Here is a 10,986-nt window from a genome sequence, read left to right as displayed (position 1 = left end):
TGGCCGTGTTTGAATCTTTAAGCTCTGTACTGCTACAAGGCTCTCCGGGGGCCGGTGGACTTTAGACGGAGGGGCACTTCGCCTGTGCCACGTTACGGAGGGGTGTTGAGCGAGCCTCGTCACGTTAGAAGTGGAATCTGTGGGCTAATTAAACCCTCCGAGACCACGAAACGCAGACCAGATTTACAACTCTCGCCATAACTGTTAAACCAACTCCTATTTATCGCTCAAATTACAGACACTGCACCCATGAGTGGACCGCAGGCCAGACGTCAGTGGAACTGGATTTTATGTCACACTCAGGATGAAGGTGTGTACTGTATGTGTGATGTTCAAAGCGTGGAGAAAAAATGTTCAATCAAGATATGGATACAAACGTATATATAGACTGTCTATAGTTGCTTGGCAGAGACTGTTGAAATACTTGCCAGTCATTTGCTTTTAAGGTTAAAACCCCAATATATATATACTGTATATATATATATTTTTTTCAAAATTGTATTGAGATAGACTTTGACAGACAGACAGACAGATAGATAGATAAACAGACAGACAGACAGATGGATAGATAGATAGACAGATAGATGGATAGACAGAACAATAGATAGATAGACACAGACAGACAGACAGACAGATAGATAGATAGAATGACAGATGGATAGACAGAACAATAGATAGACAGACAGACAGACAGATAGATAGATAGATAGATAGATAGAATGACAGATGGATAGACAGAACAATAGATAGACAGACAGACAGACAGACAGACAGACAGATAGATAGATAGACAGATAGATAGATAGAATGACAGATGGATAGACAGAACAATAGATAGACAGACAGACAGACAGACAGATAGATAGATAGATAGATAGATAGATAGATAGATAGATAGATAGATAGATAGATAGATAGATAGATAGATAGATAGATAGATAGATAGATAGATAGATAGATAGATAGATAGATAGATGGATGGATGGATGGATGGATAGACAGACAGACAGATAGATAGATAGATAGATAGATAGATAGATAGATAGATAGATAGATAGATAGATAGATAGATAGATAGATAGATAGATAGAATGACAGATGGATAGACAGAACAATAGATAGACAGACAGACAGACAGACAGACAGATAGATAGATAGACAGATAGATAGATAGAATGACAGATGGATAGACAGAACAATAGATAGACAGACAGACAGACAGACAGACAGACAGATAGATAGATAGATAGATAGATAGATAGATAGATAGATAGATAGATAGATAGATAGATAGATAGATAGATAGATAGATTACCACATTTCTAGTAAATTCCTCATCCTGTTATTCCAATATAATTCAATTTATTGTGGGATCTGGTCAATTAAATACAATTATAACTCATGAAGTGAAAGAGCCAATTCTTTAATTTTACATTTTGTTAAATACTGTTATCCTAAATGCACATACAGTACAGCATACGTCAATGTTGTCTATAATCAATCGAAATAAGGCTCCTAGAAGCACAACTGAGAATGATGTTAGATTAATGATGCTAAAATTGAAGTGCGAGTGCAATCCCAATCATGATGCATTAATATTGTTGTGCACATAAAACAAACAAAAACATTTCATTTTTTCATTTGCATTCTTTGCATTTACAATATGCATTTTTGCTTTCTGAGAATTGAACCAGTGACCTTGGCGTTGCACTACTAGTTGAGCTACAGGAACATGATTTTGGTTGGTTTTGGGGGGCTTGGGGGGGACTAAAATACAAAAAATCATAACAGCACATCAAGGCATGACTTAAAAAATTCTCTCTTAATGCATAAAAAACAGGTATATTTTCAATGTACCTTCAGCAAATTCATGCGCTCGCTGCAAACATACATTGTTAACACAAAAAGAAAGCTAATCTAAAACAATCTATCTAAAGAAACAAGGCTGAATGGGTCCAAGCGAAGGGAAAGTTTGAGGTTGAAACTCTTCCAGGCATATTTCCTCTGCCTGGCTGCAGAGGAGAGAGTATGCTAAGATAGAAAGTATTATTTTCCTAAATGGAAGGTGTCAGATGGTCACGCTGAGGTGATCGGCTGTTCGAGATCACTGCTTCCCATCTGCAATTTGTGACGTGTGAAAGATTCAGCCCAAATGTGCTCACAAACTGGAAATCCACAGCACTTTTTCTTATCGGTGCCAAGCAAGATAACCAGCTGCTTTACAGATCAGGGAACATATCATATTAATATCATGGAGTGTTGTGATATCATCTTGTTTGTAAAAAATATTTTTGTTAACTAAGTGTGGTGGGATGGCAACCTCTGAAAGTGCCTTTTTTATTTATTTATTTTTTATTAAATCTAATTTTCGCACAAAGTATGTGAAAAGCTTTTGCATATTAGGCCACTGGCTGGAACAGGAATTATTTTGTTTAAATAAATGGAACACTGCAAATTTATTTACTACGGCTTTTGCATTTCGTTATCATTACTAGTCTAGATGATGATATTGTACGCTTGTGTGGAATTACACATCTTCATTGTTGAAATGCCCCTCTAAATACAAGGTCAAAGGAACCCCATCCATGGCTTTAGTGGTAACAAACATGATCAAGACATGCATTAGATGACACCTCACCACTCATGATGTTAATAAATTAAAGCTAATCTTGTTAGCGTAGCACTGGGAGCAGTGCTTATGAGGTTTTGCATCACTGCAATTAACAAATTACTTCCACTATCAATAACAAATCTGTATCTACACCATGTTCTTGTATTGTTTTCCTCTGTATGGTGACATCTTTAGCTTTTTGAAATGTTATAATGTGAGCAGCTAAGCTCATATTTTAAAAACAAAGTCAAATTATTAGAAAGTGTCCCACTTTACCAGTATGCAGACTTCATATACTAAACCATATAAAATAGCAGTCTAGACAAAATTGTTAGCTAGTTAGGCTTGAATGGATTTTGTTTTGCCTGTTTGTATCATCTACCAGGCATAAATATCTCACAGCACACCTCTCCTTAACCAGCTGCACCATTGGAGATCATTCATGTCCGAATCACAGTGTGGATGACGGACGGTTTATGCTATTTGTGAAGTTTATTATTTAGGGTTAGGAGATTGTCAGGTCACTAACTCTATGAAAAATAGGAATAGTGATACTTGCCTTAGCCTTAAACACTAATTACAAAACTTAGTTGTTCTCTGTGGACTGTTTCCCACAAAAAAGCACTACAGAAGAAAGAAAGAAAAAGAAAAATAGGTTTAATATATAAATAATTTTTATATATTTTAATAAAAAAAATCCCCCAAATAATAATATTTAAAGAATACAAAAATAATATATTAAATTATAATTATATATAATAAAGGTAAAATAATAGTTTTAATAAATAGAATACTTTAATAAAAGTAATATTATAAACTATCATTTTATTTATTTTACTAGGCCAGGATTATTATCTTCAACAATAGCTCAAACTAAAATCGTAAAAATATTTTTTATTACTTAAATAAGATAAACATTAACTGAATATACACTCACCTAAAGGATTATTAGGAACACCTGTTCAATTTCTCATTAATGCAATTATCTAATCAACCAATCACATGACAGTTGCTTCAATTCATTTAGGGGTGTGGTCCTGGTCAAGACAATCTCCTGAACTCCAAACTGAATGTCAGAATGGGAAAGAAAGGTGATTTAAGCAATTTTGAGCGTGGCATGGTTGTTGGTGCCAGACGGGCCGGTCTGAGTATTTCACAATCTGCTCAGTTACTGGGATTTTCACGCACAACCATTTCTAGGGTTTACAAAGAATGGTGTGAAAAGGGAAAAACATCCAGTATGCGGCAGTCCTGTGGGCGAAAATGCCTTGTTGATGCTAGAGGTCAGAGGAGAATGGGCCGACTGATTCAAGCTGATAGAAGAGCAACTTTGACTGAAATAACCACTCGTTACAACCGAGGTATGCAGCAAAGCATTTGTGAAGCCACAACACGCACAACCTTGAGGCGGATGGGCTACAACAGCAGAAGACCCCACCGGGTACCACTCATCTCCACTACAAATAGGAAAAAGAGGCTACAATTTGCAAGAGCTCACCAAAATTGGACAGTTGAAGACTGGAAAAATGTTGCCTGGTCTGATGAGTCTCGATTTCTGTTGAGACATTCAGATGGTAGAGTCAGAATTTGCATCAGTTTGGAGTTCAGGAGATTGTCTTGACCAGGACCACACCCCTAAATGCATTGAAGCAACTGCCATGTGATTGGTTGATTAGATAATTGCATTAATGAGAAATTGAACAGGTGTTCCTAATAATCCTTTAGGTGAGTGTATATTTATGTATTATATATTATTATATAATTTTTATTACTTGAAATAAGATAAACATTAACTGAAAAAAAGATATATATACAATATTATTATACATATATAATATAATATATACATATTTGTATTTTTTTGTTTACTTTAAGTTGAAGTACTAAAATAATTACAACAAAAAAACTAACAAAAGTAAAATGAAAACAGAAAATAAAAAAATAAAATCCAATTCACATAGAATATCATTGATACTAATATAACACTGCTTATAGGTTCTATGACAGATCATTGTGCAATTGCTGTGATATGCTAATATGTGGTGTATATTCAGTGATAGTATCTGGATGATATCTGAGGAACATACTGAGACTGCGGCCCACAGGGGTGTTGATTAGGTGTGGAAGTTAGGCGCGCTGTGTCTCCATCACATATGGGGTTCTAATGGGCGACTCCCGGACCAGGTGGGCCCTGGTGTTTAGAGACCTGCAGACGATCACTCATGACAAAGAAAACAGCAGAAGAAGAGAGAGAGAGAACGAGAGGTAGGTATCAGGGTAGTGGGGTGTACCTTAGGGAGCAGCTGGGCAGCTAGGACAGAGGCATGATGGGATACTGGAGGAACACTGGCATGTGTGTGTGTGCCACTAGCGGGTAGCCACCCTCAGGGTTGGCAGCGGCGAAGGATCCGTGTGCGCTGGAGCGGCCGTGGACGCAGTGGCGCGATCACCTGGGGAAGGTAAAGCCAGCGGAGCACAGCTGATGCTTATTTCTGGGGAGAACTGGGAGATTTTATTCGTTAAAGCGGCGCCCAAACACTCTCAGCCTTAAAAAATATATATTAAAAAATTGAACAAAGAAAACCACATGGGAATTGGAAGTGTGAAAAGAATCAGATGCTAGATGATTATAAGAATATGTGATTTGAGGTTGACGGAGCCTTTACTGCATTTTACATGAGAATGTTTGGTAGCACTTTACAATAAGGTTCATTAGTTAACATTAGTTAGTTAACATGACGTAAGAATGAACACTTATACAAGTTAAAGTTGTATTTGGTAAGATCAGTTAATGCACTGTGAACTAACATAAACAAACAATCAACAGCTGGATTTTATTAACTAACATTAACTTAGTTAATACATTAACTAATGTTAACTAATGAACCTTATTGTAAAGTGTTACCAAACATTCTTATGTAAAATGCAGCATTCAACATGAAAATATTTGCAAAAATGTACCAATTGTTTTAGCAATTACATTTAGCATAGACGTATAAATGCACACTCAGACATATTCTGTATATTTAATATATTATTTATATTATTAATCAATAATCATTTGTATATTTATAATAATTTAATATATACTACTGTTCAAAAGTTCAGGGTCAGTAAAAAAAAAATCTGAAATAAATTAATACTTAATACAAGGATGCATTAAGCTGATCAAAAGCAGAACAACTGTTATCAACACTGATAATAATCAGAAATGTTTCTTGAGCAGCAAATCATCATAATAGAATTTAGCTTGGATCACAGGAATATATATATATTTTTTTTTTTATTAAATAAAACATTAAATCAATATGTTATATTAATTTGTAATAATGTAATAGTATAACAAGTATATACCTGTTTTTAGTGTACACAAACACACAAACATCATTCTTACACAGCTTTAACACAACCCTTATAACATCTAAAGTAGTGCATCGCCCTCCTTTTGCTAATCTTACACCAACATTCGCAGTCTTTAATTTCTCTCCGCTCTTTTGTTCTGACGCCAGCGGTTCCCCTTTTGAAAATGTGCTTTCTGTCTAATATGGTCAGCGCCACACAATTACTCCCTCCAGTGAAAAGTGAAACAAACGCAGGGCATGCAGAGCATTTTGCATTATCTGCGCTCCTTGGATAGTCTAACAATAATAACTGTAAGACAACGTCAAGCCGAGGCTGCCAAGCTCAGCTAGCACTTATTACAACTTCAGAAATGAAGGTGAAATGGAGTGCTAAAAACAGTCAGATTTAGGAATTCTGCCACGTTGTTATGCATTTTTAGAAAAATATTAATACATATATATAATGTACAAGGTGGACTTCTAAGGTAAACCCTGGTAACTTGTATTCTGCACTTCCAAAACGCTGATCTTGTGACATTCACATCTGAGTTTAGAGGATTTTTAGATGTAATCATGTGTGTGAATGATGCAAAACACAGAATATATATATATATATATATATATATATATAAAGAGAGAGAGAGAGAGAGAGAGAGAGCTTGGTAGTAACTGATTACATATAATCTGGATAATGTAATCAGATTCCAAAGTTTAAATACTTGTAATTAGATCAATTACTTTAGATTAATTCATTACTTTTTTGAAATACTCATAATCAGACTAATTTTATAATTTTCAGACACTTAATATTCACAAAATGGCAGTAAATTATTCAGAATTCATTGACTCCCTAATTATTGTTTTTTATTAATTAAATGTTCCTTTCTCAAAAGTTTTGTGGAATTACACACACAGATTGGCCACTAGTCAGGCGACTATAATTACATGTAAAATTGAGAGGTCACACAGCACAAACAAATAAAATCTTTGATCTTTTTTAAGTTAGTGTTTCATTTTGATTGCTTTTATTTTAAAATGATGTATTTCTTATAATTTAACTTATTTATGATTTAATTAATTATTAGCTTTTCATGAATTTATAAGCAGTTCCTTCTCAAACCCTAGATAGGGCAACCCTGATGTAATGTAATGTTTAATGCACTTGTTGTTGATGACAGAAATGATTTATCAATATGGTACAAGATTATACTAATACTATAAGTTAGGTCAAAAGTAATCAAAAAGTAGTCAGATTACATTACCTAAAATGTGTAATACAATAGATTACGTTAATAACTTACAAATTTAATCATGTGATTTGTATTCAGTAATGGACTACAATTTGTTGTACACATCACTGATATATATTATATACGTATATATATATGTATTCTGACATTTCTACATATAAAACAAGAAATTGCATAAAATGCACATAAAATTGGTCCATACAAACTGTGTTTTTTCCCAATCCTTCTGAATCCATACAAGCTCTCAAATCTCATTCAAAAAGACACGTCGAGAGCAGACAGCATTTGGCACAATTGAGATTTGAGTGCTTTGGCGGAAGGGAAGATTTTCATGATAAAATGACATGAATTTCAGTGTATTCCTCACAGAAAGCTATCGGACGGACTTGGAATATGATGCATGAGTACAGCAGACTTCTTTTATGGTGCTTCTGTCGTCATTCCTACAAAAAACTACTAGGGCTTTTGAACAACTTGAAACAATAGCAATTCGATAATGAGAAAAGAGTGTTCATAACATACCTTTATGCATCCGTCCAATCAAAATCTGTCTCTGCTAAATTGCTCATCACCGATATTACATATGAACGTCACACGTTAATGACATCTGTAATGAGAAAACACAGATATAACACTACATTCGCAGACACATTAGGCCCAAACCCAAGCATGGTTTCTCCACAGTGCAGTGCGAGTATTAATAAAGAGATTTTGTCAAACGTAACTCGTGTTTAATTGCCGTCAGGGCGGTTTGACTGAATCCGTCCTTCAGCATCTGCATTGCTGAGCTTCTCTCCCCCTCTTTTTCTTCATCTCCGTCTCATATCTTTCCCCCTACTGCACCCATCGAATTGGCACCAAACCCTTCAAGATGTCCCCAGCAGGCTCTTGCTTCGCTGGCCGCGTAGTAGACTGTGTGGTTTCCTTTAAACAGCTGTAATTTGTATTTCCAATCACTGTGCTGATTTCTGCTCATTATATTGCTGTTTCACACCGGTAAGTGAGCAAAAGTTTGGATTGATTGACTCTAATTAACTAAAAAACGTTCCGAGCCAGGGGTTTATTACCATGCTAGCTAGCCACAAATGTCAGAGACTTTCACAAATTATTATCCTGTTAAGATGAATGTGTGGGGAGGCAGGGAAGTGTGGAGACAAAGAGAACATATATTATTTTCATGACGAATTTGTTTATCGCTCTTCTTTTTTCCCCACATTTTCAGGTGTCTTATTTTCCAATTAAATACACACAGACTCAGCATCTGTACACATTTCAAGGGTTGTCATCGGCTTGCGTTGCAGCATGAAGCCTGTCTTGTAATTATGATCTCTGTTATTGAGTTGGCCGTCAGAATATTATACACTCGACATTGAAAGTCTAGCTTTAATCATGCATTCAATCTGATTTTACTTAAAGTTGAAGTGTGTAATTTCTGCATAGCGTCGCCAAAAATTGCAAAAAGGATGATTGTATTCAAACACAACTTTCCCAATGCCAATGACTGACTTACAGTCCTTTCATATTATTGAAAATAACAACAATATTACACATTATACCTTTAACTGTGACCTCAAATGGGTCAAATAACAACACCTATATAATCCGTCTTGATTTTGGCTTAGAAAAGCGAGTGTACAATACAGCATCTGTGTGTGCGTAATAGAGTCGTCTGGCGGTTGCTAACCCACTGTAAGGTTTGATGCATGTTTCTGTTGAAATTAATGGCAGTGGTGTTTCCTGGCCTGGTGTCATTTATTTTACAGGATTGATTGGAGGCAGGAAGAGCAGACAAATGTGTTTGGGAAGTGTTCTAATTTAAAATATGGCTGCCTGACCTGGAAGAGAAAGCAAAGAGTCAATCCATCCTTCAAAAAGATGACCCGGGTGTCCGAGGTGCCAACAAAGTTTAGTGCACAAACAAAAAGTGCATGATATGAAGCACATCAATACAAGACTTGTGCATACATATATCCTCATGTGTTGCTGCATGTTAAACCTGAATGTCATACGCCTACTGTACTAAAGCTTAGAACTAGGCTAGATTATCAAAAATCCATGTGATACAGAACCACAGAGTGTGTGCCACTAGTGGTAACAATTGGAATTGCAATCTGTTTGAGTGGCCCAAATGGCTGTTTTCAATAATATTTATAATTAATATGTAAAAATAAATAAATAATTAATTAATAATAATAATATATAATAATAATGTAATTATTTATTGAACATTGGCATTTTATCAAGCTGTATAATGACAGTTTCAAACAAGTTTCATATATTATTATGATTTAGTAATAGTAGTAGTAATAATAATAATAAATTATTAAACATTGGCATCCTTATCTGACTGTTTAACAATGTTTTCAAATAAATTATTATTATTAATTATTATTATTAATACATTATTTATTGAACATATCTGACTGTTTATTAATGGTTTTGAAGTTTCTAATAAATGATTATATAATAAAGTTTTAAATAAATGATTATTATTACCAAATAAATAATTATTATTTAAATAATAATGTGAATAAATGTGAATGGAATTTTTATCTGACTTTATTTCAAACAAGTTTAATCTTTTATTGTGATTTAGTTTCAGATTATGAACTGTTTTTAATACATTATTTATTGAACATATCTGACTGCTTTTTCCCCCAAAGATTATATAATAATTAAGTTTCAAATGAATTATTATTATTAATATAATAATTATTATTAGTAAGGATTAATATAATTATAATAATAGTTATTATATTATTAATACATTATTAAACATATATGACTGTTTAATAACTGTTTTCAAGTTTCTAATAAATTATTATATAATAAAGTTTCAAGTTAATTATTGTAAATTATTAAAAATAATGATAATAGTAATTATTATGAATACATTATTTATTGAACATATTTATCTGTTTATTAACTGGTTTTAAGTTTCTAATAAATTATAATATAATAATAATAATGATGATGATGACAAGACTAAATGTCAAAAACTCAAATAGCTGTTTTTAATCATATTTATAATTACATTTTAAAATGAAATAATACATTATTATCACTATTATTATTACTAATAAATTAACAATATAACATTTATGTGAATAGTATCATCACAATAAATAAATCTTCTATCAAGTAATAGTTCATTAACCTAATTGTAGTTTAGAGCTGACAAGCAAAGTATCAAAGTTCATTAATACAGAATTCCACTGGTGTATGTTCACATAATGCGGTTTCGTTCATCGCTCATCCAATCAAATTTTACAGCCAAAGCTATTCATTGTATAATATCGTCTTTTTTTATTTTTTTTATGTGTGTCTACAGTATAAACAGTAGGACTAGTTAGTGCAGTTCTGCTGATCACAGGACGCATGAGTCCAGTTGCTGCCCATTATTATCCACTGCAAATGCAGAAGGGCGGGACGCACATCCACTCTGGCAGTCTCAAAGGTGCCAAAGGATCTCTTTCGCTGACTTTAAAGAGAAATAGTATGTCTCTCAGTCATCCATTAAGTTCTCTATCTGTATTCTGTTTAAAAAAAGTTGTATTGCTGTCATGGGAGTATGTATGCTTCTGGGCCCATTCATTCATGTCAAATGAATCCTATAACACTTTGCAGGGAATATATGTCATTTCCACATCTACATAATCAACCCAAAACTGTCACAGCTAAACACACTTCAAAATAAATTTTCATTGTAGCATCTTAATTTCTTATCATCAACTAATTTTTTACCGTATGTGGGTCTTAAGTTGCTATATATTTCTTAAAAGAG

This window comes from Rhinichthys klamathensis, unplaced genomic scaffold (genome assembly GCF_029890125.1).
Source record: "Rhinichthys klamathensis goyatoka isolate OS25496 unplaced genomic scaffold, OSU_Roscu_1.1 h1tg000059l_1, whole genome shotgun sequence".
Taxonomy (NCBI): Eukaryota; Metazoa; Chordata; class Actinopteri; order Cypriniformes; family Leuciscidae; genus Rhinichthys; species Rhinichthys klamathensis.
The sequence above is the reverse complement of the archived record's forward strand: the minus strand, read 5'-3'. Positions refer to the sequence as shown.